This window comes from Vicugna pacos, unplaced genomic scaffold (genome assembly GCF_048564905.1).
Source record: "Vicugna pacos unplaced genomic scaffold, VicPac4 scaffold_65, whole genome shotgun sequence".
Classification (NCBI taxonomy): Eukaryota; Metazoa; Chordata; class Mammalia; order Artiodactyla; family Camelidae; genus Vicugna; species Vicugna pacos.
Genome location: NW_027328746.1, coordinates 586,897 through 606,392, shown reverse-complemented (window position 1 = coordinate 606,392; position 19,496 = coordinate 586,897). Strand labels below are relative to the sequence as shown.

General features: G+C 40.7%; 1 long non-coding RNA gene and 1 pseudogene across 1 annotated transcript in view; one reads left to right on the top strand and one right to left on the bottom strand.

The window, feature by feature from the left end:
• LOC140694596 (uncharacterized) overlaps positions 1 to 19,496 on the bottom strand; it is a 490,643-nt gene that overhangs the window by 206,352 nt on the left and 264,795 nt on the right. The gene's annotated exons all lie outside the window — the stretch shown is intronic.
• Positions 1 to 19,496, top strand: part of LOC140694609 (melanocortin-2 receptor accessory protein 2-like) — a 73,085-nt pseudogene that overhangs the window by 52,435 nt on the left and 1,154 nt on the right.

Genomic DNA, 19,496 nt, shown 5'->3' with positions numbered 1-19,496 from the left:
GTAGGATGGAGTAAGGCCCAGGTTTCTGTGTGGATTAATGAGGTAAATGATTGTCATGCTGTGCTCTGAGGAGGGAAACTGCAGAGGGAGTTCCGGGGGGGAACTAAAGAGTTCAGCTCTGGGTAAAGTGAAAGGCTGTTAGATGTGTGATCTGGGAGCTCTGGTGAGAGCCAGTAGTGTGTAGGGGGAGAGGAGAGAGACTTTCAAATCATTTTGTCTTGTGAACATACAAATAAGTATGAGTAATGACAGACTTAACACCTCTATATTCTGGATTTAAAGCCCTGTAAACTTTTGCTATATTGACTGCAGAGGTTCTTAATTTTTTTTAATAGAAATAAAATAAATGGAAACTAAATAGTGTATTTAATGAACATCTAAGAGTTGATGTTTGTCCTTGTATGTATTTTGATACCTCATCTGTTTATAAACATAATCTACAAAAAGTTAGCTTGCTTAGCATAAGAGTTAAAAAGAGGGACGGGGCACACAATGTTGGGGGTTGAGGCTGATCTTCTTGGGCAAATTTTGTAGGCTTTCTGTGCCTTAGTTGCATCTTCTGTGACTGCCCCCGGGCCCCTCATCACAGCTGATTTCCTAGACTAGATGTTGGGAGGGAGGCTGCTGAAAGGAGTAAGAAGTGGCAACTGTTAGGGATACTGAAGAGAGAGACAAAAACAGATTAAGCCGATAAACTGAGTACAAATACCCTCAAAAGAGAAAGAATCCTGCAGTGTTTTGAGCCCCTTAGCATAAGGGAAACAAGATCAAGTGGACCCAAACTGTTGAGAATGTGAGTATTGTGGGTGGGAGGGTGTCATCAGAAAATGGTTGAGAAAAGGCCTTTTGGTTTCCCTTGACGTTTCCAGTAAGGATGGGACGCAGAAGCGAAAGCCCCCCCGCTTCACAGCGGAAGCTGCTGTTTTGTGCGAAACTGACCAAAGTTTGGAAACCAGTCATCAGTGGTGCTGGCAAATGAAGAGACTTCTGGATTGGGTGGGGCACTTGCTGTGACTTCCAGGTGACCTGCTGGCTGGGGGCTGTGAGGCGGACAGTAGGTTTGCAGGGTGGCCCGGGCATGATCCCTGGCTCTAAGGCTGCTGGTCTGATTAGCAGACCTTGGCACCCACAGTCCTAATGGGGCAGCTCGTGATGTGGCCTGGGACACCTGCCATGCTGAGGGGGAGAAGAGGGCTCCCCTGAGTTGGTGTCCCTGCGGAGAGTGGAAACATCCTCCTGCAGGGGAGGAAGATCCTCTGTACAGGTGGCCGAATGCATAGGCAAGACCAGCCTGAGCACGGAGGGTTTGGGGAGCTGGAAGTCATACAGTGGCCCGAACAGCCTTGTTCCTGAGAGACTGGAGGGAAAAGATGCTGAAAAAGGCAGGCTAGTGTCTGACCCTGTGGTGGGTTATGAGTGACAGGAAAGGACTGGTCAGGCAGGCACAAGAGAACCCTGTGGGCGTCCCAACTGGGGCATCTCGCTGGAGGGAGTAGCAGAGTTATAGACTTTTCAACTTATTAGCTGTGTGACTTTGAGCAATATCACCCCACTTCTCTCTCTATATATCTTGATGTGTAAAGTGACAGAGTGACCAGCTCGTGTCATCAGAAGGCTTAGTTTAGCTCTGATCCTCTGTGTCCAGTCCTGTCAGTGCTGCCCTGCAAGGTTCTGCAGCGGCTGCACTTACCCTGAGATGGGAGGGTGTAGAGGGACATTGTAGCACACGAGGACAGGAAGGGACTGCTTTAAAAGCAGACATGTAGCCTGCTGAAGCTGCAGACCTGCAGGCAGTTTGGTTGATGGTCGTGGAGAGGACTTTGGAGGCCTTAGCGTCGCCTTAAGACTTGTTTTCCCTTGGGGACCGGATTTGCCTTTGCAGAATAATATTGAAGATTTGGGCTTCTGGCAAAGCTGTTTTCAGAGATGGGTATATACGTAACATATCGTATAAAACAAAATGATTTATTTAACTTGTGGGACTTTGCAGCTGTTGGGAACAGCTCTGTTGGCCTGGTCTCCACGGAGGACACTAGGGGTCAGCAGAGCGTGCGTTAGGGCAGGCAGCCCGCAGTGCTGCTGCGGGGGGGTTCTCCCCAGTAGGGCGCTCTGCTGAGTTGACTCTTCTCTGAGTTTGGATGCCAGATGAGCAGACAGCAAAGTAATGAGTTCTGGTGGGATTGTATAATGACAGGTAGAAAGAGGAACCCGTAGTTTTTGGGACTAGAACACGCTTCTGGTTCCTGAACCCGTGTGTTCCATGACAGAATTGATGAGTTTTGTCTATTCTGGGATTTGATTGAAATAAACGTTCAGCCTAAATTTAAGAGTTATGTTTTATTTGGCGGGAAGACTCGAGCCGGGATGACAGCCTCTCAGATCACTCTGAGGGACTACTCCCAAGGTGTATGGGAGGATCTAGGATATATAGGAGCTTTACAACAAAGACCAGGTAGTTGGAACAATAAAACATTGCTTGTTATCTAAAGAAAGCCAGGTGTCTCAGGCTCAAGAATTTAGTGCTTTTCTATGTATGGGAGGAAGCAAACATTTTGGTCATTGAATTTCTTCCTTCGACAAGCACCTAGCTATCTAGGGCCAGTGTCCTGTCGTTTCTTATTCTGAGTCCGCTCAGAGGGCACCACTGTGAGTGGCTAAGAGGTTGGGCTGCAGGCATGTCCTCGCTGGAGGGTGGCAGCAGCCGCTGATGACTTGGTTTCAGCATTCTTTGTTTACTGACATGGTTGCAGTATTGTCATTCACATTGTAGTACTTTCATTCACAGTGCTCCCCCTTGGTCCTAAATTCGACCAATATTTTGAGAGACATTTCATGGCCTATTTTGTCCCACGGTGCTAGGATGGCTCATTCCTAGTTCAGGTGAAGAATCTTCTGAACTGCCATTCAAGGTGTTAGGTGTTTTTATCAGGCCCTGTTCATACTAAAAGTTCTCTGGATCTCCTGTCTTACTAGTGTATTATGATCCAGGAAATGTTCGCCCTTCGTTGGTCATTCCCATACCTAGAATCACACTATAACAATTATTTTATGCAGGGCTATAAATTTTATCTATTTCTTCAAGATGTTTAGCCATCATCAATCTTGTAGGCCTAGTTACACATAGGGAAATGTAACAGACAACAATTTTATAAAATAGACAGGATATAAGTAATACAGCTAGTAACGTTAATAAAGTCATGAGTAAGAATTTAATAGCCGAGAAGTTATATTTTTGGGTTAAATTTTTTCTTGTGTTACTAATTGAGTTTGAGTTACCTTATGAGAAATTTCATATTTATGGGCAGGGTCAGAGCAGGTATTATTTGGCCAGGTGAGGTCACCCACCTTGTAAGATCAACAGTGGCCTAAAGAGAACTATAATTTCCTTTTTAGAATAACGTTTCTGAGGGCTACCTAGTTCGAGCCTTTGAGTAGGGAAACCCACCAAAGTAACACAGAAGTACTAGACATAGGTAATTTACCATAAACTTAACAATAGGTGTAGTTCATAATCAAAGGTAGGAGAAATTATCAAAGTAATTGGTATACAGGCATGGTCCGTTGTCTTGGGTCAGCTGTCTACGTCAGAAGTCGTCTTCTTCTCATCCTGGCCTGGTAGCTTTTACTCCATTTGGGCATTATTTTAAGGTGAGCAGTGCTCTATAGGCCAGTGCACTGTAGGGTCTGTTTCTGATAGGAAATGAATCTGAAAGTCCGTTTCCTTCAGCCTTGGTTTGTATGGTCTAGTTAAGAGTACTTGATAAAGGGTCCTTCCATTCAGGATGGAGACAGTTCTTTAAGTCATGCCTGTTCCAGTATGTATAATCCCCTGGCTGCAGGTCATGGGGCATTGGAACTTTACCCAAGGATAGATTACTGAGCTTCAGAAACAAACCTAGAGTATCCTTTTCATAATTCAATTAAACTTTACAACAATGTGACATAACAGCAAGGAATGATCTGGGAAGTGCCTTAGTAAATATAGACCTCAATTAACAAAACTAGAATTTAATATCCTCTGAAATATAATCTTTTTTCTCTCTAAAGTTACCCTCATTTTTCTCAAATATAGCCAAATGAAGATTAACTTGTTTACAAGTTAAGTCTGATTATTTGATCATATAGGCTTTTTTAAATTGGCTGTGTTGGAACTTTTAATAAGGAGTCTCAGGGTAGAATGTTAATAAGATTTCCTAAGGCCAAGAAAGCCACGTCAAGGGCTTGTCATGGGTTTCTGCCTTACAGATTTAGGTAAATCCTTTTCTCTTTAAAATCCTTAAAATACCTTGAGATTCCTATATCTGTTAGGGGATGATCTTCCTCATTTGTCTGATAGAGCCACTGGGGACCTAAGAGTTTTTAGTCTCTTGAGGGATCAGATAGAGAGAAAAGATAACTGTTCCAAGTCGGATTACATAGGTATAATTTATCAAATTGCTGTGAATCATAACTAGCTTAAGGAGAATAGTTTCTTTATGTCTGGGAAACAGGTTAAAAGCCAGGAGTATTTCAGACAAAATCAAAAATTATAACCATATTCACCAGTTTACTCAGTCCCATGTAATTAATTCATTTAATCAGAGTTTTCATTAGACCTTTAAAATTTCATACCCAGTTTAGTTCAGTGTTATAGTTTGAAATTTATTAGAAATCAGTAAATTTCCTTGAAGAGAAAGCATTTTGCAAAACCATCAGAAGAAAACAATTAACTGTCTATAATGACAAAAGATTTAAAATCATGGTTAAACACAGTTACACTATAATCAATAAAGAAACCTGATCACTACAACCAGAATTATGACTGGTAACATTTCAGATATACCAGAATTTTAGGGAGTCCATATAATTTCTAGAATATCTATGTTAATAATATTTTCTCATACAATATTACCTAGGAAGATTTATTATTCAGTTGACAATACCATGTTATTTAACATGCCAAATGAAACTTACTAGTTTAAAATCTCTCTTTGGGATGTTTCAGGGGCCCTCTGTAGCATCCCAAACTTAACTGGAGACTAAAAGAACTTTAATTGGAAATTGATATTTGGGTAGCTTGTTAAAAGATTTGAGAACACTTGGTCAGATAAACTTATAGTTCACTGTAAAGAAGTACTTATTCATTAACAAGAAAATACTTCAAAGGTAAAGGCAGAACAGATCAGTTAAGTGGTATAAGAAGTTTTACAATTTGTTACTGAAAGTGGATTAACATTTTAAGAAAATTTTGTCCTCTTAACAGTGAAAAAACCAAATCTAGTCTTGTACCAGCTTGCTTCTAAGATTCATTTACTTTGCCCAAGTTCATTGCAAACTTAGCCAATTCCGACCACGTACAAAACTCTTTCCTCAGGGTTCCTCTTCCACAAGCCTTCCACAGTTTCTATACTCATATTAGTGTGTCCCTTATTTTCTCTTCCATTCAGAAGTAACCAGCTTCAGGAGAAAGTCACTATTTTTCCTTAACAAAATATAATTCCATTCTTATATCTTCCTTTACACATTTCTCTTACTTTCCTAGGATTCTGAGATCATTCCCTTAATAATAGAGACTATTTCAGGGTGGCACCAACCATTTATTAATATTTCTAAACACCTTTAGTTTCTCTGTAAGAAGAAGTTACATGTTAAGTAATTCATATTTCAATCTTATTTTATCTGAAAATGGCATAGCTATTTAGTAAAATCCTATCAGTTAACTTAATTTAGCACATCTCTAGAATTTAAAGATACCAATCATTTAGAGATTATCTTAAGCATACATTTTAAAAATGAACCCAAAGCTCTCATCTCATTTGCATTTAATTTACTTAAAATTTTACCACACCACATTTCTATTATTTTTTTCTTGACAAATCTGCAACAGATATAACAGGATCTTATTTGAGTTTCATTAAACCTAGGTACAGTAAAGGTATTATAGTTAATATTGATGACTTTAAAGATGTTTATATTAATTAGAACTTACTTAAACTGAACAATATCAAATACTATCTTAATATTGAATACTTTCCAGTTCACGTGAAGCTGAAATTCAATTTGGTCAGTTTCTATTTTAGAAATACTTCATTTGTAATCTCTTATTTTTTATGCCAATTAAGCAGAGCTCTTTGACTTTGATTTTTTTTTTTTAGCTGTAGAAATATCTCACGTCTATAATGTGCATGCAGGCTTATAAAACGACAAAAGCTAGAGATCTCATAGCTTCACTTTGAAACTTACTTATAAGATAGGTATAATAATAGCTGGAGTAAGCTGAATTTGCTTGCTCAAATCACTAAGGCTTACTATTTATGAAACAGACATTTAAGATTTCTTGACAAAGTCTGAAGGACCCGTCAGAGTTCTGAGTTCTAAAATGCCAAAAATTTCTTGGCCTTAAGTTTTATCTCATTGAGCTAATTAGGCTCAGTCCTAGGTCACTGTTTGGTGAATTTACATTTCTGATCTGCAAGACAAAGACACACGCTTCCAGTTCCCCAGAGAACTGCTCTGTCACCCAATCCCAATTGTATATCCTTAATTTGCTTTTTTGTATCAGTGAGAAGAGCTGTAAACAAAGAATTCCATGTTTTAAAACTTTAAGGTTTACTTTATCATGTCTTCCAAAGCTTGCATAACGCATTTAGTAAGGCCTCTTTTCCTTGAGTTATAAGTTAAACCCAGGGTAAACCTCTTATTATATGTTTTTATTAGCCACTGAATATTAGTTTTTAGTTTTACGTTATACTGGACGGCTCATGTAACTCTATTGGTTTCCTTTATTTGTACAATTAATATTTTCGGAGGGACAGATATGGGCCCAGCCTTATAATACCAAGAAGGGAAGCGTTTTTCCATTGAAACATATCTATCCCACAACACAATTAAGCAGAAAGTTTATATAAAGCCCATTTAAATATACCAATTTTAGAAACTTTTATCTCAATTTTATTAAATCTTATACCTTTAATTTTTATATTTATTAGGTTTAATCAGTAATTCCTATTTCTAGAAGGAGTGCCAGATGCTTTTTTGTGTGTGTGTGTGTTTGTGCATTGTATCTAATTTTATAGAAAAGTCTCTAGGATCCCCAAGTTTGAGCCAAAGTGCTTAGGGCCTTCTCAATTTTTAATTTGACTATTTGGTCTGTTGTTCCAATCATTGATCAAGTATTTCAGTCTATATATATATATATATATATATATATATATATATATATATATATATATATATATTTATATTTAGCCCTATAAATACATATATTTTAAACTGTGTTAAATAAAACGGACTTGTTTGAACTTTAATGTTGGGGGCAGTAGGTGATCCCTTTGGCCCTTTTTCTTAACTTTACGTAGTGTAGTATCAAAACCTAGTATCTAAATCCAAAAATGTCCATTTTATTTATCTCATTCAAAATAACCATTTAAAAATATTTATCCATTTGGGATAAGCCCCTTATCTTTTTTTCCGACATTTTTACAATCGTTTTTCCAATTATCAGCCTAATTAACATTAATTATTCTAAGTTTTTATTAGCATCTCTAAAACCATTGATAGGAAAGGAAAAACACAAATGTAGCATTTCAAACCAGTTTTTTTTTTAAACTAAGTTCTTAGGTTAACCATTAAATATATTCTTCTACCTTTAAACTTGATTTTAATAGGTACCAATAAAACAGCTGTTTATAATGAGAGCTCTTTCAACTTTCACCAATTTAAAAGTTTTTCCAAATTAAAGGATCCATCATATGGCCATCAATTTATATATATGTAGATCGTGATTTTAAACCAATAAGATGAAGATGCATTTCCACATGAGAGTGGGGGTGTTGCCTAAATAAAATTCAAAAGTTTACTCTCCAAAAGCTAGAGGCCTTTGTGGCCCAGGCTGATGCAACAAAGGTTAAGATGGCAAAATGTCTGAAAATTAGTACTACAAAAGGATTGTTGAGAATCCCAATTTATTTGCGTGGCCACCATATGTACACAATACTTGTACCTTTTGCATGGCAGAGTCCAAGGTTTCCTTTAAAAAAAGGAAACACATATATACATACATACACACATATAAAACACTCGGAGAAAGATAAAATGTTTACAATTCAAGGACACAGGAAGAGAAATCCAAGTTTCCCCTAAAGGGGATTTCGTTTTTATAACTTCAGAATTCCAAAAACTGTTTATATCAGGCCTGGTTAGTTACTTTCAGAGTGAGATTTTTTTTTTCTAATTCCCAAATAATGTTGTAAGTCTTGTACGTATATAAACCTGGCTGGGGTATTAGGTGGAGGCTGGCAATCTGTTATTTCTTTTTCTTTTCTTTACTTTTTTTTTTTTTTTAAATTCTATTCCCCATTGTAAGGTCGGGTTCTCAGAATAAAATTGCTAGTAAGATTTCCCACAGGGACAACTCTATGGCATGAAGTCTTTGCCCCTACCATTCCTGCAAGTTTCTCTGTCACGGAAGAAAGCTGTTACCAGCCAGGAGGAGGGTCCCATTTTTGGAGTTGAAAGGTTCCTCATAAGAGTTTTACTTTTATCCCGAAAAATTCAATGGAGGTAACCAAAGTGAGGAAAACATTAGACCAGCCTCTTACCTAACCACTCAGTCCTGAAGCCAGTGTCTTTCAACTTGGACCCGCTCAGGACGTCTCCACTGGGTGAGTATTTTCCTGGTATGTTTCCACCAGCCCCACTTCGGACGTCTATTCAAGGTGGCTATTTCCCGTTATGTTTCAACCAGGCCCCACCCAGTATGTCCCCACTAGGTGGGTAATTCCCCCAGTACCTTTCAACTGGAGGGCCAGGTACCTGGAAACACCGCCAAATAAATCTCAGGATCATCAACCAATATGGGAGATCCTAGAACCAGGAGAGACTCACCCAGGTTCATCTGGACTCCCCGAGGAGGCGGATGGGCACAAAGGGCCACTGCTGGTACCAAGGCTCCGGTTACTCGGGGAGTTTAGGTAGAGAGAAATCTGCTCTGGGTCCCTTTATGGTTTCCAAAACTGTTGACTGAAATACATGTGCAGCCTAAAAGTTAAGAGTTATGTTTTATTTGGCAGGAGGACTGAAGGCCAGATGACATCTTCTCAGATCGCCCTGAGGGACTGCTCCCAAGAGGCTGAGGAGGAGCTAGGATATATAGGAGCTTTACAACAAAGACCAGGAAGTTGGAACAATAAAAGATTGCTTCTTATCTAAAGAAAGCCAGGTATCTCAAGTTCAAGAATTTAGTGCTTTTCTATGTATGGGAGGAAGCAAACATTTGGACTCGGAATTCATTCTTTAGACAAGCACCTAGCTATCTAGGGCCAGTATCCTGTCCTTTCTTATTCTGAGTCTGCTCAGAGGGCACCATGGTGAGTGGCTGCAGAGGCTGGGCTGCAGGCCTGTCCTTGCTGGGGTGTGTTGGCAGCCGCTGATGACTTGGTTTCAGCATTCTTTGTTTACTGACATGGTTGCAATATTTTCATTCACATTGTAGTATTTTAGCTCACAGACTGATTATGGATAATCTGCAAACTTGGAAGGCATCCGAGACCGAATTACTGCAGCTACCTTCTACTTTAATAAGCCGTGTGCAAACATAAACATGGAGGAAGCAGACATTTGGATTTAGTGGTGTAGGGAAGGGTTTCTGCACATTACAGGAGAAGGCATGGCAGAATTCCTCTTCTTTGTGGGCAGGGACGTGAGTCCACCTTTCTTTTCTGTAGTGGTTTCTGAGAACAGTTAATGGTAATTAACCAACATTGACAAACGGTGGCACACATTGCATTTAAGAGCTGGCCGGCTGCAAACTTGTGTATTGGACAGGTGGATTTCATAGGCAAGTGGTCAGGTGGATGGGAGAGAGATGAAGCCCAGGCCTGGGCCCAGATTCATTTTTAAATCACCATTTCCTCACCATAGGGCCTTGGACTAGTATGTAACCTCTCTTAACTTGTTAGTGAATCTGTGAAATGGACATGATAATATTCGTTTTTTCCTGGGATTGTTGTAAGTTGTAAAGAGTATTATAGCACACGTGAAGCACTTAACACACTGGCACTTAGCAGTGTTCACTGTGTGCGGCTTTCCTGCTTGGCGTGTGTCAGAGCCGTAAAGGCAGCATTTGTCTGTTGAGGATGCACTGGTAGCCCCTTGAATAGTTTGTGAATTTGGTGATTTCCTTTAATCCTTGTAACTCTGTGTGCCATGGGCAGTTCTTTTCATGGACAGATGAGGAATCTCAGGGTAAAGAAGACTGTGTAATTTGCCTAAACTCAGACCATAATTTTGGGTGCAGGGCCTCAGTTCAGCATGGGCCCCTGTGCTTTCTGCCCTCTCCATTCAGCACCAGAACGCGATGTGGGTTTGGCTGTCTCCCAGCCCAGAATATCCAGCAGGCAGCAAGACACACCTGGCCCTGTGCTGCTTGAGCAAAAACTCCGGAGGGGAGGCAGTTACAAAAGGGATAAACATAAAAACAGAAGACTGCAAATTGTGATCAGCTCTGAGAAGGAAAGGAACACGCCTCGCCGTGCAGAGCTGGGAGATTTCCCGTCGGGGCTGCTCTGGGGGCGTTCATCTCAGCTAAACAAGCTCCGCTCCTGCACCAAGGCAGGAAGGCAGGGCAGGTGTGACCAGGTAGACTGGGCCTCGTTGATCATACTCATTCCCCATTAACGGCAGCTGTCACGGGCACTTAGCTAGTAAACAGATGTCGGCCACAATCATCACGCACATTGCTTGGTAGTTTTATTGGCCCCACCTTTGAGATGAGGTCATTGAAACTGGGGAGTTTGTTGCATGCCCGTGGTTACCTTGGAAATACGGCCATTGGTCTTTCAACTTAGACTGTTTTGGCTGTCATGCCCCAACCCTGTGAATGGCATCGTGTAGCTTCTCCCAAGTGGCCCAAATGACTGACATTGATTCTCTTAATTCGTAGGAAATGGTATGTGACAATAGGAGAAAAAGGAAGTAAGAAATTATTTGGAAAAATTGAAAAAAATCCAATTCTTCCCCAGCTGGGGGAGCGTACCCTGTGTCACTCACCCCCCTCACTGCCTGGCACCTCCTCCCTGCCGACTCCGTGTTCAGAAGCCACTCTGAGCCTTTGAAGAACATTTTGCCTCATGACACTATTGACTAGGACCTGCGACCTCTCTGTCCCTGGTTTACACTCTCTTCAAAGCCATTTCAATTTTATGCAGGCTTCTCGGCTCAGATGTAAGAATAACGTCTTTAAACTTCTTGATGCAGCTCCTTAATGAAGACCTTGCAAAGGAAACCTAGCCAAAGCTTGGGAGGTATGCAGATAGTGACTGTAACCTCAGCACTTTTTGATGTTCAGAATCAGAGGGGTGGGAGACTTAGGAAAGGCTTTTTAAGGTAGAAAGGGGAAAGTGAAAGGACGAAGGCTGTGTGAGACTGAAACATCTCCGTCTCAGCCAGCAAGGCACCTGAGTTCAGGATGGTGAGAGGAGAGTGCAGAGTTCTGACAAAGAAAAAATGGTGGGATGGGAGGGAGGACAGTTAGGTTCTTTACTGGGGAAGGAAAAATTGGGCTGAGCATTTCCTGGTTGAACAAGAGGATTGTGACATGATGTGCTTGTATTTTGGAGAGAAGGGTTTTGTGGGGACAGGCCTAGGGAGAACGCTCTCTGGATGGGGAGTCAGCACAACAAGGAACCACAGACAACCGGGCCGACCCCAGCGCCCCTGCTGGGGGAGAGGCTGCCCGCCAATTCGAGCCCTGGGGGCTGCTTCTGTCCCTTAGCTGGGGCCTCAGAGCTCCCTTTACAACCCAGTCCTGTTGATACAAGAAAAAATAAGTGGAGCATGAGAAGGGCTGTGTCCCAGGCTTTGGTTGGGCCCCTGGGATTTGCCTCGGCAGATGTTGGTCCTAGGCTTCGTGCAGGAAAGAATTCAAGAGCAAGCCAGTGTTGGGTAAAGGTAGATTTATTCAGAGAGCTACATTGAACGGCAAGAGAAACACCACGAGGTGTGGGGGTTTGATGCTCAGATTAAAAGTAGGTACCCAATCCACAGACAGTGTGTGGGCCTTCTCCGAAGAGGGAGAGACAGGGGTGACCGCGAGGCTGCGCTGTGTTGCTGGTTTTCCTGGGCTTGGTGGTTTCATATGCTCTTAAGTAGAAGGACCAGCCTAAGGGCAAGGGGATGGAATTCCCAGGGAGTTGGCCATTTCCCACCCTTTGACCTTTTGTGGCTAGTCTTGGGACTGCCATTGTGCCTGGGGGTGTGTTATTCACCATGTTACTATTACAATGGGTGTATAATGAAGCTCAAGATCTGCTAGAAGTTAAATCTCTTCATCCTTAGCCTCAAGGCCTATTGGGGGTTGAATCATTCACCATTTTGGTGTTAATTGCTGTGGCCTTCCTTGAATGGCTGTGCTTTGCCCCCTTCCATCCTGTCTCACTGTGATGACACAGAGAGAGCAAAGGTCTGACCCTGCCTGTGCTCCTGCATTTAACAGGGAGAGGTGTGGGGTGGGCTGAGGATGACTCTGTGTGGTGAGAAGAATGTTTCAGATTTTCGCTCGTGGGACATGGGGACCTTCCAGCAGCCACCTCAGATATATCTCACGGGCATTATCGCTTGTGTCACTCATCTTTTTCTATTTTTCTTTTTTTTAAGTATTTATTCTAAATTTAATATCAGGTTTTTTAGGAAAGAAATTTCTCTTTATCTTTTCGTTGAGGCTCTTGTGGGGGGGGAGGTAATTAGGTGTATTTATCTGTTAGTGAAGGCCCTGGGGCTTGACCCCAGGACCCCGTGCATGCTAAGCACACGCCCTATCACTGAGCTCTACCACCCGCCCCGTCATCTTTTTCTTTTTGCTTTAGCTGCCAGGAATCTTACAGCTGAATTTCTAGTCGGCCTTTAACACTTACCCTGACTTCATGGCATTCGTTTTTATGAATTTACCTCCCCCTGGTTTCATTTAAGTATTGAATCTCCATTTTCTCTTCACTCTCACCTTTGTCTTTTTGTTGTTACTGTTGTTAAGCTGTGTTTAAAAAATGTTAAATTTCTCTTTTAGCAGGAGGCTGAAAGTAAATATATATGTAAACAATCTTATCACACTTAAATGCATTTATACATTCTAAGCTGTTTAGTAGTTACTTAAAAACTGAATTGAATACTAAAGTGATACAATTTTTAAATTATTTTTTAGTTTTTTATCACGGTATAGCTGATTTACAATATGATATAAGCTTCTGGTGTACAATAGATGCTCCATTTATAGTTATTGTAAAACATTGGCTGTATTCCCTGTGTTGTGAGATACATCCCTGTAGCGTGTTTACGTTACATGTAGCAGTTTGTATAAGAAAGTTGGGTACCGCAGAGTTTGGGGCGTGGCTGTATCTGACCCAGGTTCTCGGTTCCCCTGCCTGTCAGAGCCCAGGCCCTCACTCTTGTCTGTAGGGGAGTGAGTGGAGGCAGCTCTCATCAGCGCTGGCACCACCCTCTGAGTAACAGTGACAGCAGTGACTGTGGACATGCAAAGTGTTGTTCCAGGACCTTTACATGCATTTCTTCATTTATTATTTAAAGTCCTCCTGTGAGGAATCGTTTTATGTTTTTAATGAATAGTACACTTTATTTTTATTTTGATAGACCAAACTTCCGGAAAAGTTACAGGAGTAGTACAATGAACACTTAGATACACTTCACCTAAAAGGGCAGTATTTGTCCGTTTGTGTCTGGCTTATTTTAGCATACATTTTGAAGGATCATCCATGTTGTAGCCTGAAACATTAATTTATTCTTTTGGTTTAATAATATCTTTTTTCTTTTTTTTTTGTTTTTGGTGTATTTAAAAATAGTTTCATTGAAGTCTAGTCAGTTTATAATGTTGCATCAGTTTCTTGTTTACAGCACAACACTTCAGTTCTATAGGAACATACATGTATTCATTTTCATAATCTTTTTCAACATAAATTACTAAAAGTTAGTAAATATATTTCCCTGTGCTATACAGTATAAGCTTGCTGTTTATTCTATACATAGTCAGTATCTGCAAATCTTGAACTCCCAATGTATCCCTTCCGACACCCTCTCCCCTCTGGTAACCATAGTTTGCATTCTATGTCTCTGTGCCTGTTTCTTTTCTGTAGATGTTGGTCTTGTTTAGTTTTGTTTTGTTTTCTTTCTTTTAGATTCCACATAAGAGCGATCTCATATGGTAATTTTCTTTCTCTTTCTGGCTTAATTCTCTTAGAATGACATTCTCCAGGTCCATTCATGTTGCTGCAAATGGCATTATTTTATTATTTTTTATGGCTGAGTAGTAGTCTGTGGTATATTTATACTACAACCTCTTTATCCAGTCATCTGTCATTGGACATTTAGGTTGTTTCCATGTCTTGGCTATTGTAAATAGTGCTGCTGTGAACATTGGCGTGCAGGTGTCTTTTTGAATTAGGGTTCCCTCTGGATATATGCCCAGGAGTGGGATTGCTGTGTCATATGGAAGTCAATTTTTTGTCTTTTGGGGAATCTCCATACTATTTTCCACAATGGCTCCACCAAACTGCATTCCCAGCACAGTGTAGAGGGTTCCATATTCTTCACAGCCTCTCCAGCATTTATTGTTTGTGAACTTCTGAATGATGGCTATTCTGACTTGTGTGAGGTGATACTTGATTGTAGTTTTGATTTGCATTTCTCTGATAGTGATATTGAGCATTTTTTCATGTGCCTATTGGCCATTTGTATGTTTTCATTGGAGAAAGGTTTGTTTAGATCTTCTGCCCATTTTTGGATTGAATGGTTTGTTTTTCTTTCTTATCAAGTGTAAAAGCTGTTTATATATTCTGGGAATTAAGCCCTTGTCAGTCTCATTCATTGCAAATATTTTCTCCCATTCCATAGGTTGTCTTTTTATTTTGCTTACTGTTTCCTTTGCTGTGCAAAACTTGTAAGTTTAATTAGATCCCACATATATTTTTGCTTGTATTTCTATTGCTTGTGTAGACTGCTCTAGGAGAATATTGCTGAGATGTATGTCAGATGTTTTGCCTGTTTTCTTCTAAGAGGTTTAAAGTGTCTTGCCTACATGTTTAAATCTTTAAGGCATTTTGAGTTTATTTTTGTGTATGCTGTGAGGGAGTAGTCTAACTTCATTGATTTATATGCAGCTGTCCAGTTTTCCCTACACCATTTGCTGAAGAGGCTATCTTTACTCCATTGTATTTTCTCAGCTCCTTTGTCAAAGATTCAATGACCAAAAGTTTGTGGGACTATTCTTGATCATCTTCTTTATCCATTCATTGATGGATGGATATTGTTTGTAACTTTTGGCTACTCTGAATGATACTGCTATGAATATTGATGTGCAAGTTTTTGTGAGAATATGTTTTCATTCTGTTGGCTGTAAAGTTGGCCCACCATATCTGTAGATTCCACTTCATGGATCCAGATGGCTGATTGTAAAGGGACTCGAACATCCTTGGATTATGGGATCCAGGGTGGTGGGTTCCTGAATCCAACCCCCTGAGGACACTGAGGGATGACACTATATGTAGGAGTGGAATTGCTGAGCCATATGATAACTCTAGCCTTTTGAGGAAACACCAGACTTTTCCAAAGAAGCTGCACCGTTGTCTCTTTCTACTGGCTGCATATGAGGGTTCCCATTTCCCTGCCTCCTGTCGGACACTTGTTATTGCCCATGTTTTGATTATAAACATCCTAGTGGGTGTAAGATGAGATCTCATTTTGATTTCGATTTGGCTAGTGATGCTGAGCATCTTTTCATATGCTTATTGGCCAATTGTGTATCTATTTAAATCCTTGGCAAATTTAAAAATTGGGTCATTTTCTTTGTATTGTTCAGTTGTAAGCATTTGTTTTATATCCTGGATACTAGTCTCTTATTAGATATATGCTTGCAAAATTTTTCTCCTAGTCTGCAGATTGTCGTTTCATATTACTTTTTTTAAACATTAAAACAATTTCTTTATAGGGGAGGTAATTAGATTTATTCATTTTTTTTTACCAAGCATGCACTCTATCACTTGAGCTACCCCCTTCCCCTTTCATTTCATTTTCTTGATGATGTCCTTTGTAACAAATGGTTTTAAATTTCATGAAGTCCAGTTTATCTGTGTTTTTTTTTTTATCACTTCTGCTGTTGGTATTATATCTAGGAAAGCATAGCCTATCCTAGGACCACAAAGATTTATACTATGTCTTCTTTTAGAAAGTTTATAGGTTTAGATTTTACGTTTCTCTCTGTGATCCATTTTGAATTAATTTTTATTTGTTGTATACAATAGGGGTTCAAGATTCCAGATTCTTTCTTTTGCCTGCAAATACCCAGGTGACCCTGCTCCATCTGTTGAATAGACTATTCTTTCAATGGTGTGTTGTTGGCACTCTTGTGGAAAACTGACTGTAAATGTAAGTTTCCCCCCCTGGAGTTTTTATTGTGTCTCATAGATTTACGTATCCAAACTTATGCCAGTACCATAATGACTTGAGTACTATAGATTTGTAGTAACATTTAAAGTGAGTCCTCCAACTTTGCTCTTCTTTTTCCAGATTGTTTTGGCTGACCTTGGTCCCTTGCACTTCCATATGAATTTTGGGATCAGTTTTTGCAAAGAAGACAGCTGGAATTTTGATAGGGATTCCATTGAATTTGTAGATCACTTTGGGGAGTCTTAATATTTTTAACAATATTGTCTACCATTCCTCGAACATGGGATGTCTTCCATATATGTAGATCTTTTAAAATTTTTTTCGGTGAGACTTCAAAATTTTCAATGTACAAACCTTGTAAATTTTTGTTAAATGTGTCTCCCATTTTATTTTTAATGCTGTTGTAAATGGAAAGACTGAGGTTCTTAAGGGTGGGACTATATATCAATTTGTTTATTTCTAGGATTCCTACACAGCAAATACACTAGGTATATATTTGCTACATAAATCTATCCACAACTATTCCCTCACCCGTGTTATAAGAAAGCAAGACCCAGGTTAAGCAACCTGAACACCTACATGGAAGTGAGAAATGAGACCCTTGGGTGGGGCTTTGTGCAGATAATACTGAGAGCTTATTTAGGATGGCTTCATCTAAATTTCTTTTAAACAATCCTTTCAGTGTATATAGTCAGATACATTAAGAACATGCCCTTTTGATGTGCAGAGGAGCTAAGACTATGATTTTCAAATAATTCCTAGGGAGAATGTTGTACTTGAAACCTAATTTGCATCAATCTTTGAAGATTTATGTTTCAGGAGCTTTGACTAAAGAACACCTGTCTTTATTCAATAACGACAACTAAATGCTCAAGCAACATGTAAGAGTTTGAGCAAACTGCCCCCGCCCCGTAGTGCTGGTTGGCTGCCCCTGAAACTGGAGCCAACGCTTACCTCTCCCAGGACGCTTGTGCTGATCTGCTCAAAGGGGTTCGTCCAACAGTTTGTCTGTAGTCTGTTGGACAAAGCCATAAAACATTGATTTAAGTTTGCTGGAATGGAATCTATTCTTATTAATATTAAGTAAGCACATATTGAGTGCTTAGTGTATGTTGGGAATTGTCACTCAGCCTCACATGAATATTATTTCTCTTAAAACCTCACATATTTCCTTGTTATTCCCACTTTTCAGATAAGGAGACTGAGGAATAGTTCTTCTCTCTTTTGGCGGAAGCTCATTATCAATGACTGGAAGTTGTAAGGAAAAAGATATTGATTCATCCAGAGAAAACATTTTTCTGAGAGTCAGTATTGAAGAGGGTGACCACTGAAGAGGGTGATCATTGTTCGAGTGAGAAGAGCCCCAGGTTGTACGGAGTCAGCATCCTTGTCCTGGACACGGCACGTGTAGAGCTGCGTGGTGGGTGAGGCAGCGCGGCCGCTCAGGGAACGAGGACGCCGGGCCATTGGGCTGTGCTCAGGCGCGGTGGGGCTTTCCCTTAAGGGCAGTGGACCGTCATTGACAGATTTTAAGTAGGGGAGTGGGGTGCTCTCGTAGATCACTTTTGTGCTTGTAAAATGCTTGCAAACATTTAGTAGGCTCGGCAGGAGGTGATGTGATGAGTCAGAGTAGGGTGGCTGCGAGGTGTAGCAGTGTTCAGTTTTCAAGTGGTTTTCAGTCCCAGGTTTTTGGCTCGGTAGCCGTGTCACTTTGAACGATGCACTCAAGGAAGTGAAACAATTTATCTAATCAATTGAAGCAGTGATGTACCCACTTCCTAGGACTGCTGTGGAGATTGAGTGAGATAACATGTGCACAGTGTGCAGCATGGACCCCAGCACAGAGTCAGTGCTGAGTGAGTGCCAGTGAGTACCTGGTAGGACAGGTGTGGGTGGTGGGACTCAGTGACTGAGGAAATCTGGGCCCTGAAGAAGGGGTCCAGGCCCATCTGTGAGTGATGGACCTGAGCTGGAAGAGGCAGTGAGACCTTCCCCTCCCGACCAGGGTTCCTGGGCAGGACGGCTATGGGAGGAGATCCGTGAAGTCAGCTCTGTGCAGGTAGAGTTGGAGGTGCCCTTGAGACATCTAAGTGCAGTGTCACGAGCTCAAAGAGGAGGTCTGGGCCCGGGCTGTGCATTTTCCTATAATCTCAATCCCTCAGGACGCCGAGGTATTGATCACTGAACGTGAAGACATACTTTACAGGACAAGTGAATAGTAGTATCATCTCTGTCATTAAAGCTCACGTCTCTTTATTCATCACTCACTTTGCTAATTGGGTACTTACAGAGCTCACTTCACCGCCCTCCCCTGGGCTCAGGCCCCACAGTAAAGGGCTGGTGAGCCTCCCTCCTTTCCAGAAGAAGACACATGTAGCTGGTAGCCTTCTATACCTCGCCAGACTTAGAATTTTAATTTGTTGTTTTAATTCAATTTTCTGTTGGCCATCTCCTGACAGGAGAGAAGTTTTACCTCATGGTCATGTTTCAATTAGCTGTTGCTGAGAATTGCTGATCTGATCCATAGTGTATGTATTCTATTAACTTTGTAGAGTACTTATCATTTTTTTGTCTTTGCCCTTTAATTTTGTTTGCCCCTTCAATGTTCTATCCTATTAGCGGCCATATTTTTTTTAATTAAAAAATGTCTGTTAGCAGTTAAGAAAACTAAAGCAAAGAAAAAATGCACATGATTCCTAAATTTAGAAAATATCTAGTGTGTTTTCTGTCTTGGCAATGGAGGATTCTAGAAACTTGTGAAAACCTTCATTACGCAAGTTCCTTAAAATGCTGATTAAGAAATAAAACCTTCCTTCCTCATCTTTCATGCTGCACAGATAATTGTCAAGAAAGTGAGGGGAAATCCTCAGAAGCCAAGACAAACCAGAAAGCAGAAATTCTCGGAGATACACGAGCCTTAGAATCCCCGGGGTGCTGGTTGGCTCCTGAACTGAGTTTCACTTGCCCTGACATGAGGGTCGGAGGTGAGCCCCAGGCCTCTGACACTGGGAGTTGGATGGCTGTTCCTATGTAAGGCCAAGCACATCCTGAGAAGCCTGCTTTACTAA